This window comes from Peromyscus californicus, unplaced genomic scaffold, assembly GCF_007827085.1.
Source record: "Peromyscus californicus insignis strain IS unplaced genomic scaffold, ASM782708v3 Scaffold_16__1_contigs__length_79575227, whole genome shotgun sequence".
NCBI classification, from domain to species: domain Eukaryota; kingdom Metazoa; phylum Chordata; class Mammalia; order Rodentia; family Cricetidae; genus Peromyscus; species Peromyscus californicus.
Window position 1 is genome coordinate 52,249,470 of NW_026294458.1, and position 21,500 is coordinate 52,270,969.

Below are 21,500 nucleotides of genomic sequence, written 5' to 3' on the forward strand. Positions count from 1 at the left end.
CGGGGGTCGGGACGGGGGAGAACAAGGGAATCCATGGCTGATATGTAGAACTGAATTGTATTGCAAAATAAAAAAATAAAAAATAAAAAAAATAAAGAAGCTGCCTTGGCCTATGGCAAGACAGGTTATAGCCAGGTGGAAAATCCAAGCAAGGATACAGGAAGAAGAAAGGCAGAGTCAGGGCAAACACCAGCCCATTGCCAAGGAACAAGATGCCAGCAGACTGGTAATGCCACAGCCATGTGGCAAAATATAGATGAAGACAAATGGGTTAATTTAAGATGCCAGAGTTAGCTAGCAATAAGCCTGAGCCATAGATCAAACAGTTTGTAATTAATATTAAGCCTCCCAGTGATTATTTTAAAAGCGACTGCAGGACCGGAGCAGGACAGAGAAAAGTGTCCGGCTACAAACAAGACGTCTTGGTGTAGTTGTTTTGAGGCAGTTTCCCTCTGCAGCCTGGGCTGGCTTTGCTCTCTCAGCAATCTTCCTGATTTGCCTTTTTTGAGTACTGAGATTATAGATGGGAGTTGCCATGAGTGGCTATGGGTTTTTCTTCCCCCATCATCCCCCCTATGTTGTAAGTTTGGACCACACATTTCTTGATGCTGAGAAATTAGCATGGTGATAGCATAACTGTCCTGGGAATTAAGCCCTATAGAAGAAAAAAAAATGAATTCCAGAACTGAGAAACCAGAACCCATGGGTCAGCTTACTGCAATGTAGTAGAAAACATCCATCAAAAAAAAAAAATGTAGTATATCTTGGCTCCCATTTTCTCATCTTTGAAATGAAGTCATTAAGCGAGATCTTCCGTAGGCCTCTTTTATTTCTAATATACTTAGTCCATCTCTGTACTGTGGGTATTGCGTGATCTTACCAACTATGACATGAATAAAACTAAATGAGAAATAAACACTGGGAGGCTTATGTTGCAATAGTGTGCTCAGCATTAAATAATTTAAATCCAAAACACTAAAGGTTACTGATTTGCACTTCCAGGCTGGGGGCATGCTCAGCTGCTCATGTCATAAAGCACTCTCAAACACATTTTCTTTCCATCATGAAGGACTCACATTCACGAGGATCCCATCTGTGTCTGCAGCACTCAGCCTGCAGTTGGTAGGAATACAAGAGTCAAATGGCAGATTCCGTTTTGCCTCTGGGTTTTCACAGGATTAAATGTTATTTTCGGTGCCACTGCCCTGCTTTCTAGGGCTGACATTCCTTTCCCCCATATCACCAGAGTTCCTGTGCCACCATGCTGTCACTCTTGCCATATTGTTGTCTCGCTCTCCAAAGTCCCCTGCTTCAAAATCCCATTAAGACCTGGCCTCCTCCACAGTACCCTTATGCTCCAAAATTACCAGTCATTCTTCCTCTTCCTATCTTTATCCAAATTCCATTTCCTTAGTGCTTTCTGTAAAGCTTAAAATGTATACTCTCAGTTATTCCTCAGTAGAACAATGGAGATAATCCTTACTTAGAATTCTTGATTTAGTCTCCCAACTGCTGGTCTTACAAGTGTGAGTCACACAAACAGACAAACATGGCATGTACTCACTCATAGGTGGATACTAAATGTAAAGCAAAGGATAATCAGACTATAATCCACAGCTCCAGAGAAGCTAGGAAACAAGCATTACCCTAAGAGGGATGAATGGATCATCTTGGGAAGGGAAAACAGAGGAGATCTCTATGAGTAAACTGTGGATAGGGGGCAATAGAGGAGAGGGGATGGGAGGTAAGAACATGAGGTAACAGAATGGTCAAGCTGGGGGAGGGATGGAATGAGAGAGCAATGAAAGATATCTTGATAGAGGGAGACATTATGGGGTAAGGGAGCAACATGGTACTAGGGAAATTCCTAGGAATCTACAAGGACAACCGCAGATTAGATGACTAGCAATAGTGGAGAGGATGCCTGAACTGGCCTACGCTGGTATTCAGATTAGTAAATAACCTGTCATCACAGAGCCTTTCTCCAGTAACTGATGGAAGCAGCTGCAGTCATCCACAGCCAAGCACCAGGCTGAGTTCTGGGAGTCCAGTAGAAGAGAGGGAAGAGGGATTATATGAGCAGGGGTGAGGGGGAGTCAAGATCATAATAGGGAAATCTACAGAGACAACTGAACCAAACTCATGAACTTTAGACAGACAGTTGTGGAACCTACATGGCACTGGACTAGGCCCTCTGCATACAGAAAACAGTTGTGTAGCTGGGTCTGTTGGGATCAGGATCTATCCCTGGTGCATGAACTGGCTTTCTGAAGCCAATTATCTATGGTGGGATGCCTTGATCACCCTTGATGCCGGGGGCAAGGGGCAGGTAGCTTGGTCCTGCCTCAATTTAATGTACCAGTTTTTGCTGTGCCCCCCATGGGAGAACTTATCCTTTTAGAGGAGGGGATGAGGGGTGGGTCAGGGGGTTAGATGAGGGGTAAGGGGAGCAGGAGGAGGGATGAGAGGGGGATCTGTGGTTGGTATGCAAAGTGAATTTAAAAAATTTAATAAAAAAATAAGTGTGAGTCACCATGCCTGATATGTACAATTCTTGATGCATTAATATAGTAAATGTTTTTTTCTTCTGAACCCTCCATTCTACCATGAGGAAGTGCCTTTGAACCTAATCATATGGATGTTTTCTTTGCCTTATTGCAAATGTCTAACCAAGTCTAGGATTCAAGCTTCCAAAACATTGTTAGGGGAACATGAAAATCAGAATCCCATTCAGCTTGGAGAAATATGTATGAGGAAAGAGAACATTGAACTGAAAGAAATTAGTTAAGGTTCACAAGGTCATTGAGTTAGTAAAGACTTAGTGATTCATTCATTAATCAAACATTTGCTGTATCTTTACACATGCTAAATACTAGACTAAGGTTTATGAAATTTAAAAGCAAAATGTGAACAAAATTAACCTTCAAAATCTGTAAGTAGAGAGATATTCCTGTTTTGATAAGACAAGGTGGCAGCTTAATAAAAAAGATGGACTTGGGAAACAGATTAGTTGAACTTGGCCACTGTCCCTTCTACTTACAAGCTTCGTGAGCCACAGCAAGTTACCTTATCACACTGAGAGCCATTTTCCACAACTTAAAGATCCCAAATACATTCCTACTCTGAAGATTGTTTGTGGAAAACACATATCAAGAATCTATCCTGGTACCAATGTGCCTTCCACAACAAGCATGACATACCTGGAGACTATTACCATTTTCTATTATAATAATGCAGATAAATTGAGGTCATATTATATGTACACACAAAAAGATCTTCAAAACGCAAAGTGGCTTAGAAGGTATGGAATCTGGTATGCTGATCACATTCCAGAAAATGGACCCATGGGTAGATAGACAGCAAAAATTGGACTTGTTGGGTTATTCATGCAAAGGGAGGGACATAAAAAGTCAGGGAGAAGGAAGGGGGTAAGGATGGGTCTTGGGGATGTTAGGGGAATAGGAGGGGAAATGTGATTAAAATGCATAAAAAGTATGAAAATCTCAAAGATTTTATAAAAATATTTTATTTTCTAAAATAGCACTAAAGGACATGAATAAATGTGATGAACAAATGATCAGAGGATTTTAGTAATTGCTGGACAGAGCGTGGAGAGCTAGGAAACTGCTTAATGGGTCTGTGCCACAAAAACACAGGACTAGCAAATTAACTGCTAAGGCAGAAAGTAGACACAGAAGGATGCTAGAGCCATAGCAACACCACATGGCTGATTGCCTGGGAAGAGCCTAAGCTGTACCTGCCATACAATTTAATAACTAATAGTGAAATTACTCATTCTTAAGCATAAATGATAAAGCATATGCTTTGTTATTCTTTGTGAGGTAGATTTTATTAGTCACCCAATCAAACCGGAACTCACATAAAAACCCTTCTGATAGCTGTAATGGACTAGAAATGTTATTCTAGATTCAGGTTGCTCAGGAACCCACAGTCATAGATCTCTTCTGAGTTTCCATCCTGGAAAGATCACTTTTGCAAAACTTAGGTTTGTTTTCCATTCCTAATATAGGGGTTATCAGGGAAGTGATACATTTAGCTGCAAAAGAACATTCTGACAACTCTTCCATATCTAAATAAACAGTTGTCTACCACCATCCCAGTTCAAGATGAAAAACATATCCCTGAATTTGAACTTGTTGCTGCAGCTGTTCCATAACTAACCTCCCACAAATGACTGAAAATGCTAATATTCATCCTTTTGTGAATAACGCACACTATCACAAGATGGTGTGGCAGTGGCATATTCCCTAAAGCTCTGTTATTAAGTGCTATGACAGACTACTGAAATCCAAAGGATCAGAATACTGCTTCTGATTTTTTTATACAAGGTAACTCATCTGTGATGTTTAGGAAATGGACTGCAGAAGATAAGAATGGATTGCTTGTGAGAAGTGAGTGAAAGGGAAAAGTCAAGGATGATTCTTAAAGTTCTTGTCTTGAGTGAGTGGATTTTGATTTCATGAAATTAATTAGGGAGCATAATCAGAGAAATTGCTTAAAGTGTTGGACAGGAGGTAATGAGTTCAGTAAATAATTGTTGATGTGAATAGATGGATTAATGAATCTAACAATCACATATAGCATCACTGAAATGAAAAGATGATGGAGAAGTTCGTTTAAAATGGAGCCAGTTCAACCAATTATTTCAAGGTTATCTAATAAATTTGAAGCACAAATGACTTGTCTATCTTCTGTTAGGTGGTAATGAACAGAATAAATGTGAAAGGCAGACATTACAGGTATATGTCATCCTAAAACTGTCTAAAACATGGTCATGGTGCATATGTAAAACATGTACAAGATTCTATTTAATGCATCTATAATTGTGATTTTGGTCAATTAAAATGTAATCATTTTTGTTTGAATGTACTACATGATGCTTTGTTAGGAAAGCATCTCTCCTGCTCCATCCCCTTGGTCTTTGGGGCACATTTGTTCACAGTTTGCTTCACTCTTTGCCTACTATGAAAGTCTTGTCTAAAATGATTGCAAGTCTTTCCACCTTTAATTAGATTTTTACTATATTCCCAAAGATAAATGGATCCCTAGTTGAGATGGTAATTTTTGAAGTTACTTTTAAAATATCGCTAAATTTTCATTTCCCTGGATATCTTTCCTCGGCCAATGATAACATTCTTGCTGACATACTCATATCGCCTCTTTCTATCCCAAAGGTGATGAGGAGATCTGACAGATAGAGACACATCAGCAGCCATGCCAACTGGCTGCCAGCTTGGACATATGTACAGAGCAGAGAGCATACCAAAGTTCCCTACGCAGAGAGCCAAGAGCCCACTGACATTCGCCAATGACTGAAGAACATGTCAATATCGCTACAGCATAGTCAAGTGTGGAGTGAGCCATGTTAAAGGTTCTGGAGAGGAGAAGATGACCACCTGGGTAGGGCACCACTCTGCTATATATATGTGCCTCATTTGGCATCCACTTTGCATGTCTGCTGCTGGGCTTCCATCTGTCGACTCTCAGCATAATGTCAGAGATAAAAACTGAAGACTCCATGGCTTCCAATGCATTTTTCTGCTGGCTGCCTGATGGCTGTCTGGGGACATAAAATTTAGAAAGCAATCCTTGCTGACTGACCCTCATACGGGTCTGTACATTTTAATTTTAACTCTGCAGAATGTCTATTTCATCTAATCAACATACAAATGCAAGAAAAGCCTTGCAAATTTACAGGTACAATCTTAGAAGGACACAGTCCATGACGTATCAGAGTTAAATTGCATATAAGTTTGTGCTAAACTTTAAATTGTCTCTTTTATCTAACATGCACGTAGAAAACATAGTACTAATTGAAATGCAACTTAACATTACTATACATTCAATTATTACTGCACCATCATATCTAAATATTCCCAGGATAAATAGGAATAGATGAATTTGCTTAGAAATTGTTTTCAGACAAGATTGGACACGTTCAGGGTGGTATCATAGAACCCTCATCCAGTGACTGAAGGAAGCAGATGCAGAAATCCACGGCTGGGTCCCAGGCAGAGTTCCAGGAGTCCAATCGATGAGAGAGAGGAGGGATTCTATGAGCAAAAGATATTGAGACCATAATTGGAAAAAGTACAGAGACAACTAGTCAAACTAGTGGAAACACATGAACTGTGGACCAATAGCCGAGGAGCCCCCATGGCACTGGACTAGGCCCTCTGGATAAGTGAGACAGTTGTTTAGCTTGAACTGTTTAGGGGGTCCCCAGGCAGTGGGATTGGGACCTGTCCCTAGTGCATGAGCTGACTTTTTGGAGCCTAATGCAGATGGTGAGACACTTTGCACAGACTTGGTGCAGGGAGGAGGGGCTTAGACCTGCCTCAACTGAATGTAAAAATCTATCAACAATTCTAGTTATTTATATTTTTCCTCCTTTTGTGTCTCATAGTTTAAAATAACCATAGCAGTCTTCTTCCTTCTTAGGTAGTCACAGACATTTTAAGTTGATTTCAGGACTATTCCATGATTGTTTAAACATACCCCTTTGGTTTAATGAGGGGGGATAAGTTCAAGAATAACTTGAGAAAATTGAAAAGCCAAAGAGTCTCTTTGACTAGCAGGAGATAATCCCTGCCCCACCATGGTATCTCAGCTAGTTTTGTGGGAATTAACCTTTCCAAGATAAATAGAAGTTCGTGATCTAGCTTTTGAACTTGATTATAACAGGCTTGGCGACAAAGTAATACTAAGAGGGTCTATTTATCCAAGTAACTAATCTGTTCAGTGTGTATGTTTGTGTGTGTGTGTGTGCGTGTGTGTGAATGCTAATGATAGTGTATTTGGGTTATTATTACATGCATTTGAAATGCTATTATCAACTCCCTCCCCAGGAACAAGTAGTGACTTAGGTCCATATATGATTATTTCTGTTTAAGTGTAGGTGAAACCCGTGAATGTCCATAACTGATATGTAATGGTGTGTTACTAGCATTCTAACCTTACATTATTAAGTAACACTATCTTAGATATTGTCCTGAACTAACAGCCATATTGTCTACACATTAAGAAGCAGAACTAAAAAGAATAACCATTCTATAATCCACAGACCCAGGGAGGCTAGGTAACAAGAAGGGCCCAAGGAGGGACACATGGATCTCCTGAGAAGAGGAAAAGAAGAGATTTTCTGGGTGGACTGAGGGAGGTTGGAGATGGGAACTTGAGGGATCATGTTGCCTGGTGGATGGAGGGGAGAGTATTGAAAGAGATGACTAGAACAGAGGGGTGGGCATTTCAGAGTCAAGTAGAAACGGAATGCAAGGGTAACTCCCAGGAATCTACAAAGATGACCCAACTAAGACTCCTAGCAATAATGGACATGTAGCCTGAACTCGCCATCTCCTGTGATCAGATTGGTAACTACCTGAGTTGTCAGTAGACAGCCTTTATCTGGTAATTGATGGAAACAGATACAGAGTCCAACAGCCAAACATTAGGCTGAGCTAGTGAAGCCTGCTAAAAACAGGGAGGAAGAGGAGCCAGAAAGGTCAAGGACACCACAAGAAAACCCTACAGAGGGCTGGAGAGATGGCTCAGAGGTTAAGAGTACTGGCTGCTCTTCCAAAGGTCCTGAGTTCAATTCCCAGCAACCACATGGTAGCTCACAACCATCTGTAATGAGACCTGGTGCCCTCTTCTGGCCTTCAGTCAACACTTTGGGTGGCTCTTGGCAACCCAGTCCCCATAATGGATTGCCTTGTCCAGCCTTAATACAAGGAGAGGTGTTTAGTCTTACTACAACTTGATATGCCATGCTTTATCGATACCCATGGGAAACCTGCATCTGTCTGAACAGAAACAGGAGTGGATGGGGGTGAACAGAGTGGTGGGGAAGGAATGGGAGGAGAGAAGGGAGGAGGAACTGCAATCAGGATGTAAAATAATTTTTTTTTTTTTTTTTTGGTTTTTCAAGACAGGGTTTCTCTGTGTAGCTTTGCGCCCTTCCTGGAACTCACTTGGTAGTCCAGGCTGGCCTCGAACTCACAGAGATCCACCTGCCTCTGCCTCCCGAGTGCTGGGATTAAAGGCGTGCGCCACCACCGCCTGGCTAATTTTAAGAAGCAGTATTAAACACAAAGCTGAGAAAAGAGCCCAGTCATCTAGGGTAAAGGACAAAGGTGTAGGGGAACTTCCATCATATAATTAGAAGGAAACAAATTTTGTCAGTGACCTGCCCTGAATGAGCTTCAAAGTTGATTTGTCCCCTCGTCGAGCCTTTGTTTTCAGGCTTCTGGGAAGTGAGCAGAAAATCGGCTAACCTGTACCTGGCCACTTAATCTGCAGAACTGTGAAATAATAAATGGACACCATTTGAAGCTGTTAAATTGTGACATTTTATTTCACAGCAATAGTCCCCTAATACAAGTTCATATTCAATTCCTCAGAATGTGAATACTAATGAATACTACGGCATTGTGTTATTTTTTCCTAGAAAGCACTGCGGACTGCTGTCTTAAAATACAGAATGTTATATATATACTTCAGCGCTCAGAAGGCTGTGGCAAGGGGTGATTCCTTTTAAGAACTCTGAGGGAGAATCTATTCTAGGTATGGCTTGGAGGGTCTGTGATTTGCTGACAATCTTTGTCATTTCTATAGATGTATCATTTCCATTTCTGCCTGCAGATTTACAGTGTCCATGTGTTCCAGAAATACATTAGGCATAATGTTCCAGTTCAATTATATTTTCATTAACAATCAGATTTGTGTCTATCTTATGTTTCTTCATTTGATTTTCTATGAATTACAACCTTATAATATTATACACTAAATAAATGGTTTTTAATGAACATGATTCCTTTTATTACTGCAATAGCTTAATCTGGAAATGCAATCATTGTAAATCACTCTGATTGAAGATCAGCATTGATATTACAATAAAAGGTGACATAACAATATCATAGACTTAAATGCATGAATTTTATATTTCCCAAGAATCATGTAACTTTCCTGTCCTTTTGTGTTATGATTAATAATATCATTATTTGAACATGCTTCATGACAATTTAGGACTAGTAACAGTCTTACAAAAAAGAAAATCTATGCTAGGGCTCTTGACTTACACTGTTCACTGGCATTTAATACCACACAATTTACATGTCTAGATTAAGTGGCCTGGAATTCAAGTATGTAAGAGAAAAATAGGATGATGTAACCTACTGCAATCATATTGTGCCAATATTCAGGCACGGCACAGAAGAAATACACAACAGGTTTTGAAATCAATTGAATTAATCACAGTCTAATCTTAGAAAGAAAGAGAAAGATTGCTACTCATCAGGTCATGCCATGATGATGAAAAAATAGATCTGATCATTTGATTACTGGGCTAGAGATACAGAATTGTGGAAATGCTTCCAGCGTAACTAACCTCTTACAATATATGTGTGGGCATTCCTACAGCTTGGGAAGGTGAATTGAATATCTCTCACAATTCACACCCTATTTCATGGTGAAAGTCCCAAACCCAGGCAAAACCATTCTAATGGGAGATCTGGCAACGTTTGATGATACACAGAAAACAATAAAGACAAAGAAGCTAGTCATGTGAACTTGGAAAATGGCACATTATTGCAGTAGCTCTTGAAGAGTAAGTCAAGAACCTATTAAAAGACACATTTTTGAAAAAGCATATAAATAATGATATATTGAAAGGTAATACGGTAAAGAATCTCCTTAGAAAATGGAAGAATCTAAAACTCCACATCTAACATTCCCCCATGTGATTTGGGGCATTGCTGAGTCTCTTTTCTTTAGTTCCTTATTTATTAAATGAGATGTTAGCACCTATTTCATATGATTTATCTGAAAATACATATATGAATTATTTATTGGAACACTTTTTGTTTAGAAGCTATTAATTGTCCACTGAGTTTTCTACAGCCACACAGTTGTCCTCACTATTAAAAACATCTTCGTTTAGAAATAGTGTCTTATAATAGATGCTGTCTTATAAATGATAACAAATCAAGTTTCATATTATTTTCTGTTCTAAATGTGTGATATAAAACAAGACACCACTAAGGAAATATTGGTAGTCTACAAAGACATAAATAATATACAAATTCTGACTATGTAGTAGGGGCACACAATAGCATGAATCATGACAAGTACATGTGTATACATAATAAGTAAAGCTGGTGCCACAACTTTTAAAGGAATTTTTTGATACTTAGTATGTGTATGTGAGCATTTGTCTGTGCATCACATACATGTCTGGTGCCCACACAGGCCAGAAGAAGTGTTAGATTACTTGGAATTAGATTTACAGGCAGTTGTAAGCCACCATATGGGTGCTGGTAATTGAACTTGGGACCCCTGAAAGAACAGCCAGTGTTTTTAATCACTGAGCCATCTCTCCAGTCCCCAGTACCATAACTTTTTGGGTCATTTTACATTTCCTTGGTTCCAGTCATTAGAAAAACCATCTATTCAAAGAAATATATTTTAAATGCCAAATTTGAATGTTTTTGGTGCCCACTCTCTTTGAGCCAGGATAAACAAATGAAATGGCTGGAAATAAAGATTATTATTTATAAAAAAAAATAACCCATTAATTTGAAAATGGGTGTTTGTGTGTATATTTTGTGTTTTCTGTTATTTTTGTTATTGGTTTTGCATTCTCGGATGTTTCTTCTATGCAAAGGTGTAAACACACACTACAGATTGAAATTTATTCTCTCAAAGTTAATACTTTCTAATTGCTCTGCTCCAATTTTGTCAATATATTTTATGACTTGTTTTGTTATTAAGATTACTGATTAGTCAACATGATGCTGCAATATCTAAACATTACTGATTTTTCCACTTTTGTTTTTCAGTGAAAGTACAATCTAGGTCAGGTTTGCCCTGAGCTTCTTCTATAGATGCTGTGTCTCTCACAGACTTAAATCTTAGCTCGTAAACATAAACTTTTAGGAAATCTATGGTCATTTCAAAATAGAGGTCTATTTTAATCCTTATAGAAGAAGGTCTCAGGACACAATATGTGATCCATAAAATTAAAGTGATTATTTCATTGGTTACATGACTTTAATTCAATAACACTTTAGAATCTTCTTCCAAGGGCCAGTTGCTGTGACACTATACAGAGAAGTTCTGATGAGTAGATATAGATATGGGGGCATAGGTATCATCAACAGTTTTATTCTGCTTTTTCCATTATCATAATTCTTTGTTTTCTCTGTGCTTTAATAATACTGTATATATTTGCATGTATGAAATAAAGACAATTTATAAAACATATCTTTTTATTTTTATAAGTTCTCTTTCAATGCCTTCCATTCTACTTCTTAATTTGAATCTTATTAATAATTGTCTTTCTATGTTTTGTCTTATTTCCTAAATTTTGGTATTTATTTTATACTATATTTCTGTGTAATTTAAATATGTATATGTGACTATCAAAATAATAATCCTGATTGCTGAGTTTTTATTTCAAACATAAATACTATCTAAACAGTTACTTCAGAGAAACAAACTTTCACTTCAAATAGATGAATTTACATATCATAAAGTGATGCCATTCCAACCCTCATTTCTTTGGAAAGCTTACTCACGGCTAGACTGAACACCTGTTGCAAGGTAAGATGTTTCTATTTCAAACACTTAATTTTTGTGACCTTTTATGTGTAGCTGTGAAATTATCAGTTGAGTATATGGCTACCAGCTGTAGTAAACACAAGCAATACTATAACAATATATGCAAATGCTCAAGCTTGCAGAAATGAGAGGTTGACAATGAGGGAACAGTGAACATGAATAGCTGAGCAAAGAAACTAAAATAGAAAGAATTATGGTGTTATCCTTCCTTCTGTGTTACACAAAACTGCACAATATACTGACTTAGATCTCTCTGTTAGGAGCCATCAGAGCACTGCTGTATTTTTCCTGCAGCATATGCACAATGTGATACAATCAGCCCTTATAGTCTCAGAAACAATAGCCACAGAGTTCCCATGTTGTGCTTTGTGTTGTCGATGAGCTATTTTTATTTGTACCTAGAAATTTTAAAAGTTCCATCTCTTTTTATATTTTATACTGAGAAAAGAGAGAAAACAGAAAGAGTTATTAGCAAATATCAGATTAATTTGCTCCTTCCTTTTGTTTTCTATACAAGGCTCTTGCAATGCAGGCCACACTATCCCCAAGCTCACTGTAGCCAGTGCTAGCTCTGAACTCACAGTGATTCTCCTGCCTCACACTTTCAAGTGCTGGGATTGCAAGTATGTATCCCCACATCCAGCAAATAGCTTATTTTTGTTTGTTTGTTTGTTTAACCAAAAAGTGATTGATGTATTTTTCAATAACTTTTCATAGTGTCATTTAAATTCAGTCACAATCTCTCTGATGTCACAAATGGATTTATCCAATTGAAAGTATTATGAATATTATCAACAATATGTTTTGTTTGCCAGGAATATTGGAGTTTTTCATGTTTTCAGTTTGAAAATAAGAAACTCAAATTTTAAGGAAATATGTTTTTAAAAAACAATACCAGCATGTTTATGAAAACCATAAACGTAAGTACTCTATCTTAAATTATTTTTTAAACAAGAAGATAAACCTACATAAGAAAAAGCACAAAGATTTCGGAAGCCCACCAAAATGCAATGTGTGACCTCCCCCTACTGGCTCACCAGAATAATAAAAATAAGGAAAAAAAAAAAACCAGAGAGAAGTTTTTAAACTTCAAAACTAAACTGAAATCCTATTAATTTAGCAAATCTAGGAAAGATCTCTCGCCAAAGTTACAAAATATGGACCAATAGCAGTGACATCAGCGTATGTAGCGAATCCAGAGAACTGTTGACCCTCACACAGAATTAGATCTCACATTCATACCTAACTAGATCCCAGACCACACTAAACGGAGGCCATATAGAGCACTTGTGCAGGCATAGGTCACATATACACACAAAGAAATGTTTAACCCCTCACTCATTTTCTACAGATATATTGTGGTCTTGCTTTCATCTCCCCATGTTCTCCAGTCCTCCTTCTCTAGTATATGGACACATGCACTAGCTTCCAATTCCTTTCTTCTGTCTACTCTGTGTTAGCCCTCATAGCTGAGCATGTAGCTAGAACCTCATGCGCAAGGGTGTCATTGCTGCTGATCAACTAGTTGAGTACTAAATTATATATTTTAGATCACTTAATTATTGTTGCATCTTATTAAAATTAAAAATAACTCAATCTGATGAACAAGAAATAATAGATGCATATTTTATATAACTTTGAATAAAATTTACATGTTAATCAACTAATTGCTAAATGCCAAGAAATAACTTTTCTGTTGCGCCCTCCCCCTCTACTTTGGGTGTGAACTGAAGTTGACCCAAATTATAGGTTTTTACATATAAGAAACAACAATTTGAATGCAAGTTATTTTAGCCTAATTCTTCCAGAAATTTCTACAGATGAATTGATCCTTTCTTGGAAGGAAATTGTACCCATGCAACAAGCTAGTGCATACATTTGATGACTGAATCAAAGAGTCTAAAAATCAAGAAATAAAGTTAGTTAATTATTGAGTCTGTATATTAACAGTAAAAAACCCAAGTACCTTTCATCCTGTAACTTTTATTCTATTAAACGGATAAATAATGAGCTAGTTAGCCATTTAATAACTGAATTGTCCCTGTTTAAGAAGGAATTCTGTAGCAAGCCAACTATACAACAAAATTATACCTGATAATTGCTGCTTCAGGTTGAATTATGTCTCCTAAAAGACATGTTAAAGCAAGGTATGGTGGTGCATGACTTGAGAGATTGAAGCGTGAAAATTGCTAGTTTGGGGTTAGCCTCAGGATAGCAAATTCAGGGACAGCATGGGCCACATAGCAAGACTGTCATATCACTTGGAGTAAAAGGCAGGAGGGTATTAAAGCCAGTTTGAACTGCACAGCACCCCTCTATGAAAGAAAAAGAGAAGACGCGTATAAGTCACAGTGAAGTAATAGATCTTGGTACAGGTAAATGTTCCTTTATTTGTGAATAGGCTATCTGCTAATGTTACTAGGTAAAATAAATCCATAAACTGGACCCTTACCTAGTCAGAACTGGCATCTTAGGAGAAGAGAAGAAAGACACAGTTCACAAATGAAGCTGTATGAGGGGATTTCTGAGAGCTTGCAAGAAAACTTCAAGCAAACAAGAGCAGAGTCTTGTAATCACTGTTCCTCCATAACATGTGCTGTTCTTGGAGTGGGCTTCCGTGCCCCTCACAGGTGTAGCAGACAGGAGTGAGTTTACTTCAGCTGTTGTTATTCATGTGCCTCTATGGAAAAAAAACATGTTTTTTGCTACATGCAGCTTGTCCTTGTGATTATATACAGCTTGAACTCATGAGAACTTTACTCATGTGACCTTTCTTAACCCTCAGGGTATAAATTGCCTGATACCCCGAATAAAGGCTTTATTTAGTCTGCCTCATTTTTAGGATCCACTCTCCTAGGTTCATGCCACCAACTAGTACAGTGAACAAGACCCAAGGACAAGAGAGCACAGCAGAGGAAAATGGGAACAGCCTCGTGTGACTGAGAACTGGGCCAACCAAGAACTGCTGGCAACCACCAAGTTATCAGAGAGGTTCTTCCAAAGAGCCTCCAGTAGGAACCGACCTAGTCAAAACTTTGTTTTCCTGTGTAGCTTCAGGAATGGGGTAAAATACATGTCTGCTATTTTAGCCACACAATTTGTGGTATTTTGTTACATTACCAGGAAATGAGTTATTAAACATAATATACGTCATAGATCTACTAGAGGCCAAGCACTAAATGAGTCTTCAAACCTATGGAAGATATAACTTTGGCGTTTTCTGTTTTTTTTTTTTTCTTTTTTTATTTTTTCTTTTATTTTTGGCTTTTTGAGAGAAGGTTTCTCTGTGTAGCTTTGATGCCTGTTCTAGATCTCACTTTGTAGATCAGGCTGGCCATGAACTCACAGAGATCTGCCTGCCTCTGCCTCTGGAGTGCTGGGATCAAAGGCATGTGCCACCGCTGCTCAGCTGACTTTGGTGTTTTCATTATGGACTCCTTACCTGGAGGTCAACACATAAGTGAACCAAGCAATGAAATTACTTTCAATGGATTCTATAGAAACATGACGGCAGAGCCTTTGTTGGATTTTGCGAAAGCAGTGCAACCTCCCAGAGAACTTGTTAGGTCCATTAAGATCCTGAAAAAAAAAAAAAAAAAAAAAAGTTCATGGTAAACTAAAGAATGGGGTTTACAATCCAAAATGTAAAAGTTGGATAGGGATGAAGACATACCAACATAATAAAATCATTCTAAACTGAGACAACAACCCGTTGAAGGTTCAATAGCAAGAGAAAAGTAAAGGAAGTTCATTAAATTTCTAGAACCCCAAATCCACTGGTTCACTGCAAAGGTCGTGTATGGTATCGGTAGCAAAACTCAACTAAGAGGCCAGCAAAATCCAATTTACATAATTTGAGAGACTCAGCCCCCCCAATAACTAGCTGTGATCTTGCCTATAGAATACACTAGAATGACATATTCATCAAGTGGCAGAGCTTCCTCGCTTTGAGGGATTTTCTGAAAAATTGGAACTCTCATTGCACAGTTACTTAATCCAATATTCTGTAACAACTTTTTGGTTATTTCCAAAGTCTTTTCAAAAGTGCTTTTAAATTATTTCCAACTTTGAAATTTCACAAACATCCAAGGCACTTGGCCTATATTATAAACAAATGTTCTAAAAGAGACTTGTACAATCAGCAAAAATAATTTTTTTTCCTGTGGTGTAAAATTCAAGAAAGCATCTGAAATCAATGTAGCTGATAAAGGAGATCAGATGAAGAACTACATGAACGTCAGAGGTTATAGCCATAGAGTGTTCAAGACATAGCCATTACTATGGTAACCTAATTTTTTTATTAATTAGTAAATAGTCTTACAAATCTTCAGTTATCTTTTGTAAATTAAGGTTAGCCAGAATAAAATTAAACTATAAAGCTCTTTTTAAAAACAAATTCAAAAGAAAAAATTAGTGGCCAGTGCTCTTCAGAAGATATGCATAGGAACTTAGAAAAAAAAAAGGGGTTTAGTTGCTTCACTTAGAGGTCTGATTTAGAATGCATATTGAAGTTTCACAGTAACCCATTGCTGGCAGTCATGCAAGTGCATAAATTGAGACTATCTTGCTTTGTACCATCCGATCATAAACCTACCCATGTTATTTGTTCATTTATTCGTTTTGTAAACTTTGCTCATTGACAGTTTCATACATCTGTGTATAGTGCACTTTTATTACTTCCCCCTCCTTTTGTTTCTCCTTTCCCTACCAACATTTTCCCACTCGTTCCTTTCCTAGATTGAAGAATTTTAATTTGGTGTTGTGACCCATTTAGTTTAATCAGAATTTGATATGACCATTCGATTGGGACTAGCTATTGTGTCCTGATGGGGCTCTTAACAGAAAGTTTGGGGGGAATAGCCAGAAATACCGTATAATATATCGTATAATACCATATAAGGATATCAAGCCTTGGTTTCCTAGGTTGTTAGTCTCCTTAAGAAAATAATTTTAGAACAGACTCAAATAGAAGATTGAGGACAATTTTTTTAAGAGATTTAAAGAAAACTCCCAGGGCAGGTAAGCTGTAGTGCTCCCTGATAAAACAAGATGAAGAAGAGGAAAAGAGGAAACCAAGGCAGCATGGGCATCAGCCACATGGCAGGGAGGGAAGCTTTGGAGAAGAATAAAAAAGTATGCCCCCAACCTGCAACTCTGTCCATGCTTGGCTTCAGATGGGCCCATCCAATGCAGGCATCTCCAGATGATGTGAGTTTATGATTGCGCTGGTTATGTCTTGTCCAGCATAGACAGCCCTTTTCAGCCTTCTCCTCCTCCTCCCTCTCCTCCTCCTCTCCCTCCTGCTCCTCCTCCTTCTTTTTCTTCTTTCCCTCTCTCTTGCTCTATTTATTTGTTTGTTTGTTTGTTTGTTTGTTTGTTTGTTTCTTCTCTTACATTCCTTTACTCTCTCTTCTGTAATGTTCCCTGAGCCTCAATGGGGATGATTTAAATGTCTTCTTTAAGTCTGTCACTTATTCTCAATACCTTGTGCAGCTATGAGTCCTTGCATTCACTGCTGTTCACTGGAAGATAAGGCAACTCTAGTTAAGGCTGAAAGAAACCAAACTTATTCCTGCCTGCATTATTTGCCCATCCAAAAAAAAAAAATGATTTCAATGAACCGATGCCAGAAACCCAAATAAAAATGTGCTGTAGTATGTAGTAAAACCTGTAATCTACTGACTGTTATTGGTTCATCATCAGAGACATGTTCACATTCTGCAATGTCAACATAAAATTGTATATCTCAGAGTATGGGACGTAACTTCGTGGCAAGGGTACTTGTCTACTGTGAACAAAGCCCTGTATTTGAGCCCTAACACCACATAAACTTGATGTGCTGAGACAGGTCTGCAATTGCAACACTCTAAAGGTGAAGGCGTGAGGACCAGAAGTTCAAGGCAATCTTCGGCAACAAGTGAATTTGACTGCAACCCAGGCTACATGAGACTATGTCTCAAAAGCAAAAAAAAAAGTACATATCTCAGTCAAGCACTGCTAAAGTCTTATTTAGAAAAATCAGGTCAATGAGAAATATTGAAACAAAGTCAATTTTGAGGCCAATGTGTACATTTTTATTGGCATATTTTTCTTGGATACTATAAATAGTATGCACATATGTAAGCATATATGTGAAATATCCCCTGTATCCCTGTGTCCTAGTTAGGGTTACTATTACTCTGATGAACCACCATGACCAAAGCAGCTTGGGGAGGACAGGGTTTATTTGGCTTACACTTCCTTATCACTGTTAATCATCAAAGGCACTAAGGTCAGGAAATCAAACAAGGCCATCAGCACAGGCATGGTCCTGCCCATAATGGGCTGGGCCCTCCCCCATCAATCACTAAATAAGAAAATGTCCTATAGTAGAATTTTATGGATGCATTTTCAATTAAGGTTTTCTCCTTTAAGATGACTCTAGCTTGTGTCAAGTTGACATAAAATTAGCAAGCACACATTCTCTGGCAAATGTTTCCAATCCAATATTCCATCTTACCCAACAGTTCCCCTTGCTACCCAGCCATCCCTAAGTGTGTGTGTGTGTGTGTGTGTGTGTGTGTGTGTGTGTGTGTGCGCGTGCACGCGCACGCATGTGTATGTGCACGTGTGTGTATTGCACAGACTTTATATTATATATAATATATGTGAGCCAAGGAACCAGGCCTGTATTCAACTCCCTTCCACAGATAAATGATAATTTCAATAGTAAAACTTCAGATATTACTTAGCATACATCCTAATAAACCAAAAAACCTTTTACTGGTATACTATTGTGCTATTTATAGAAAAATATAAAATAAGTCATTGTACTTTGAAGTAGATAATATTCGTCAGTAATGTCGTAAGGATATAAATAGGTAAGAAGGAATCATTCTATTCTCTAAGCACACGCCTTTTTTTTCATGGTTGCGTTCATTTGCTTTTAGACTGCATCTCTAAGGTACCAGAGAGGATAACATTCGACTAAAAAAGGAAACGTAATTAAGCTCAACGTTCAAATCTATTCCTTTTCCATCAGCACTTTATAAGACCAATAAGGTTGTTTAAACATGAGACCCTGTCTCAAAACAACAAAAAAAATAATGATTAAGAGTAAGCTGAGCCTTTCTGAAAAGGACTCTAGTATCACAGAAAATAATCCTAAGAAATGACATATAGGGTTACATGGAGTTATAAAACTTATGTACAACAAAGGAAATAATTGCCAGAGTCAAGAGGTTTCCTATAGGATGAGGGAAGTGCATTATCACCTACACACCTGAAGAAGCATTAATATACAGATGCTATAAAGAACATGCAAAGTTAAATCCCCCAAAGCAAATCATATGATTAATAACTAGGCTAATAATTTTAACACAGTTCTCAAAGAAAGAAATACAAATAACTAATAAATATTTGAAATACAAATAACCAATAAATATTTGAAAAAAAAGTTCAGCATCCTTAGCCAATAGAAAACCACAAATAAAACACTGAGATACCACTTCACCCTATCACCAAGGACAGCCAGAAATGATATAAACACAAGTCATGTTATGCAGACTGAATGGGTTGTATTTGTATTTTAAGAAGTGTGTGTGTGTGTGTGTGTGTGTGTGTGTGTGTGTGTGTGTGTGTGATTTAGGGAGAAACAGGTTTATTATTATGTCATAACTCCATGCAAAGGATTCAAAGGAGCTGCTAATAGGTAAGGAATTGGTCCTTATGTCCCAGGAAAGTCATTGGCAAGCATGATATAATTTTATCGAAAAGGGGGAGAAAAAAAGCCCAGGAGTGGTGGTTTTATGCATTTCAAGTACCATTAACAAATCATTCCCAGTTTTCCTTAGATTCAACTATTTATAAGTAAAGCAGGTGTGGTTGGGCACTAATATTGTAAAGATAAACAGGATCCTTCAAGGATTTTATAACCTAAAGAAAAACATTCATAAGGAAACAGCTTTAAACATTCATTATAGATGAAAATAGAGAGCCACACAGTGTTTGGAGAGTGATGAAAAGAGAACACCAGCTTTTGGATTCCTATTTTTGGTTCTCATGTGCAGATTTTCCTAAAACGTGCTGTTTCTGCAGGTGACATAAGGACAGCCTAAGTGACGAAGGAGAAACAGTCAGGACGGCAGATAGTCTGTGACTTCCAGGAAGGCATTTGCTTCTAACACAAATAGTACACCCTCTGCTTATCAGCAAATGAGTTGCTCTGTAGCTTAGACAGTGTTTGTTGCATCTCACCAGCCTGAGCTCAAAATAACACAATCCCCTCGGTTACATCCAGGGCCGAACCATAAAGCCACTGATGGAAAACTGCCTTGATGCTGTGCCGCTGTTCCTCCAGCCAGTCTTCTTTTTTTGTCTTAGTTGTTTGTTTTTCTGTCTGCTAACAAAGCTTTCCCTTTTAGCCCTGAAGAGGTCCTAAACTTAAGTGGAATCAGTCACAGGATTTTCTTGCCAGTGAGTATTGCCTTCAGCAAGGACACCCCTCCAAATGGATCTGCTTCTCTCGCCTCAGGAATTTCTCACTCTCCTACTCTTTGGCTGTCTTTCCTCATAGGGGGCCAGGGGGAGGTTAATTGGTAATTTCTCTTTGAATATAAAGCCTATTTAGCTAATTATTTGATTTTTTGATGTATTTTTAGAAGGCTGATTTACAGGCTAGTTTTTTTTTTCTTCTATTTATTTTCAGTTTTATTTTTAAATGTAAATGAAAATAAAATAAGTCTGGTTTGTTTCTAAATTATTTAATTAAGTAGATGAGACCAGAGTGTGTCTGTAAAATCTGGAAAAAAATAAACATAAAAGATGAAATACAAAGATAAACTGTATCTCTTGCACAGAAAGGAGTAAGATAAGTTCAGTTCTAAATTTTATGTGAAGTCTGAGGCATGAGAATTAGATTATAAAATATCAGGTGTGAAAATTCAAACTTTGTGTTTAACTTAAGTTCAAGTAAACTCAACTAAATGTCACTTTCACAGAGTCACCTTTCCTGATCACATTCACTGTGTTAGATCAGCCACCATTTTATAACAAGCCCTCTGATGCTTTCCTACACAACCCTTGTTATAGCTTGAAGTCTGGCTCATTAAACTTGCTAATTACCACCCCCACCACCAAAAAGTAGAAGAAGAAGAAGAAGAAGAAGAAGAAGAAGAAGAAGAAGAAGAAGAAGAAGAAGAAGAAGAAGAAGAAGAAGAAGAAGAAGAAGAAGAAAGGAAAAACAAAGGTAGATTCCAAGAAATTGGGGATTATGTGTTTCTTATTTTCCTTATAACTCAAGCCCTTTCTCCAATATTGAAGAATGTTAAGAATCTAACATTTTTTTCTGTTGGGGAACAACAGAAAAAAATAAATCAACCAACTAAGTGGGCATATTTCAGTTTAGAAATATGCAACTTCCTAAAACAGTAGCTGCTAAGTTCATGGACCATCAATCACAGTCAGAGGTCATCCCGTATTGGTAGAATCTCTTTGTTTCAATTATTTGTAAGTGTTCCTCAATAGAGGGAGGGGGAAGACATTAGCTCAGTCTGCATCCCCTTCAATAAAGAACTAGAAGCCAGGCCCCGTAGTGTACTCTTTCACTAACAGACTGAGTTCTCGATGTCTTCTTTTCTAACAGTCTAGAACCCTGGGTATAAAACTGCTGTTGGAGTTCCCTCTGGCATATGCTCTGTCTGCTCTACTCTACTTTTCCTTTGTTTGTGCTTGTCTGTTTGTTTGCTTTATGGTAAAGAGCCTCACTATGTTGACTAGGCTGCGCTTAGACTCAAAATCCTCCTGTCTCAGCCTCCTAAGTGCTGGGATTATAGGGGCATACCTACATACCTGTTAAGATGCCTGGCTGTCTTAACTATTGCTAG

At 37.9% G+C, this 21,500-nt stretch overlaps 1 long non-coding RNA gene across 1 annotated transcript; it reads right to left on the bottom strand.

The window, feature by feature from the left end:
- Nucleotides 1-3,719: 3,719 nt before the first annotated feature.
- On the bottom strand, nucleotides 3,720-15,211 carry LOC128111569 (uncharacterized). The gene is made up of 4 exons (XR_008218674.1): nucleotides 15,080-15,211; nucleotides 14,090-14,317; nucleotides 13,729-13,952; nucleotides 3,720-6,074 (listed from the first exon to the last, which is right to left on the bottom strand). It is a non-coding gene; the product is annotated as an uncharacterized LOC128111569 (long non-coding RNA).
- Nucleotides 15,212-21,500: the final 6,289 nt, after the last annotated feature.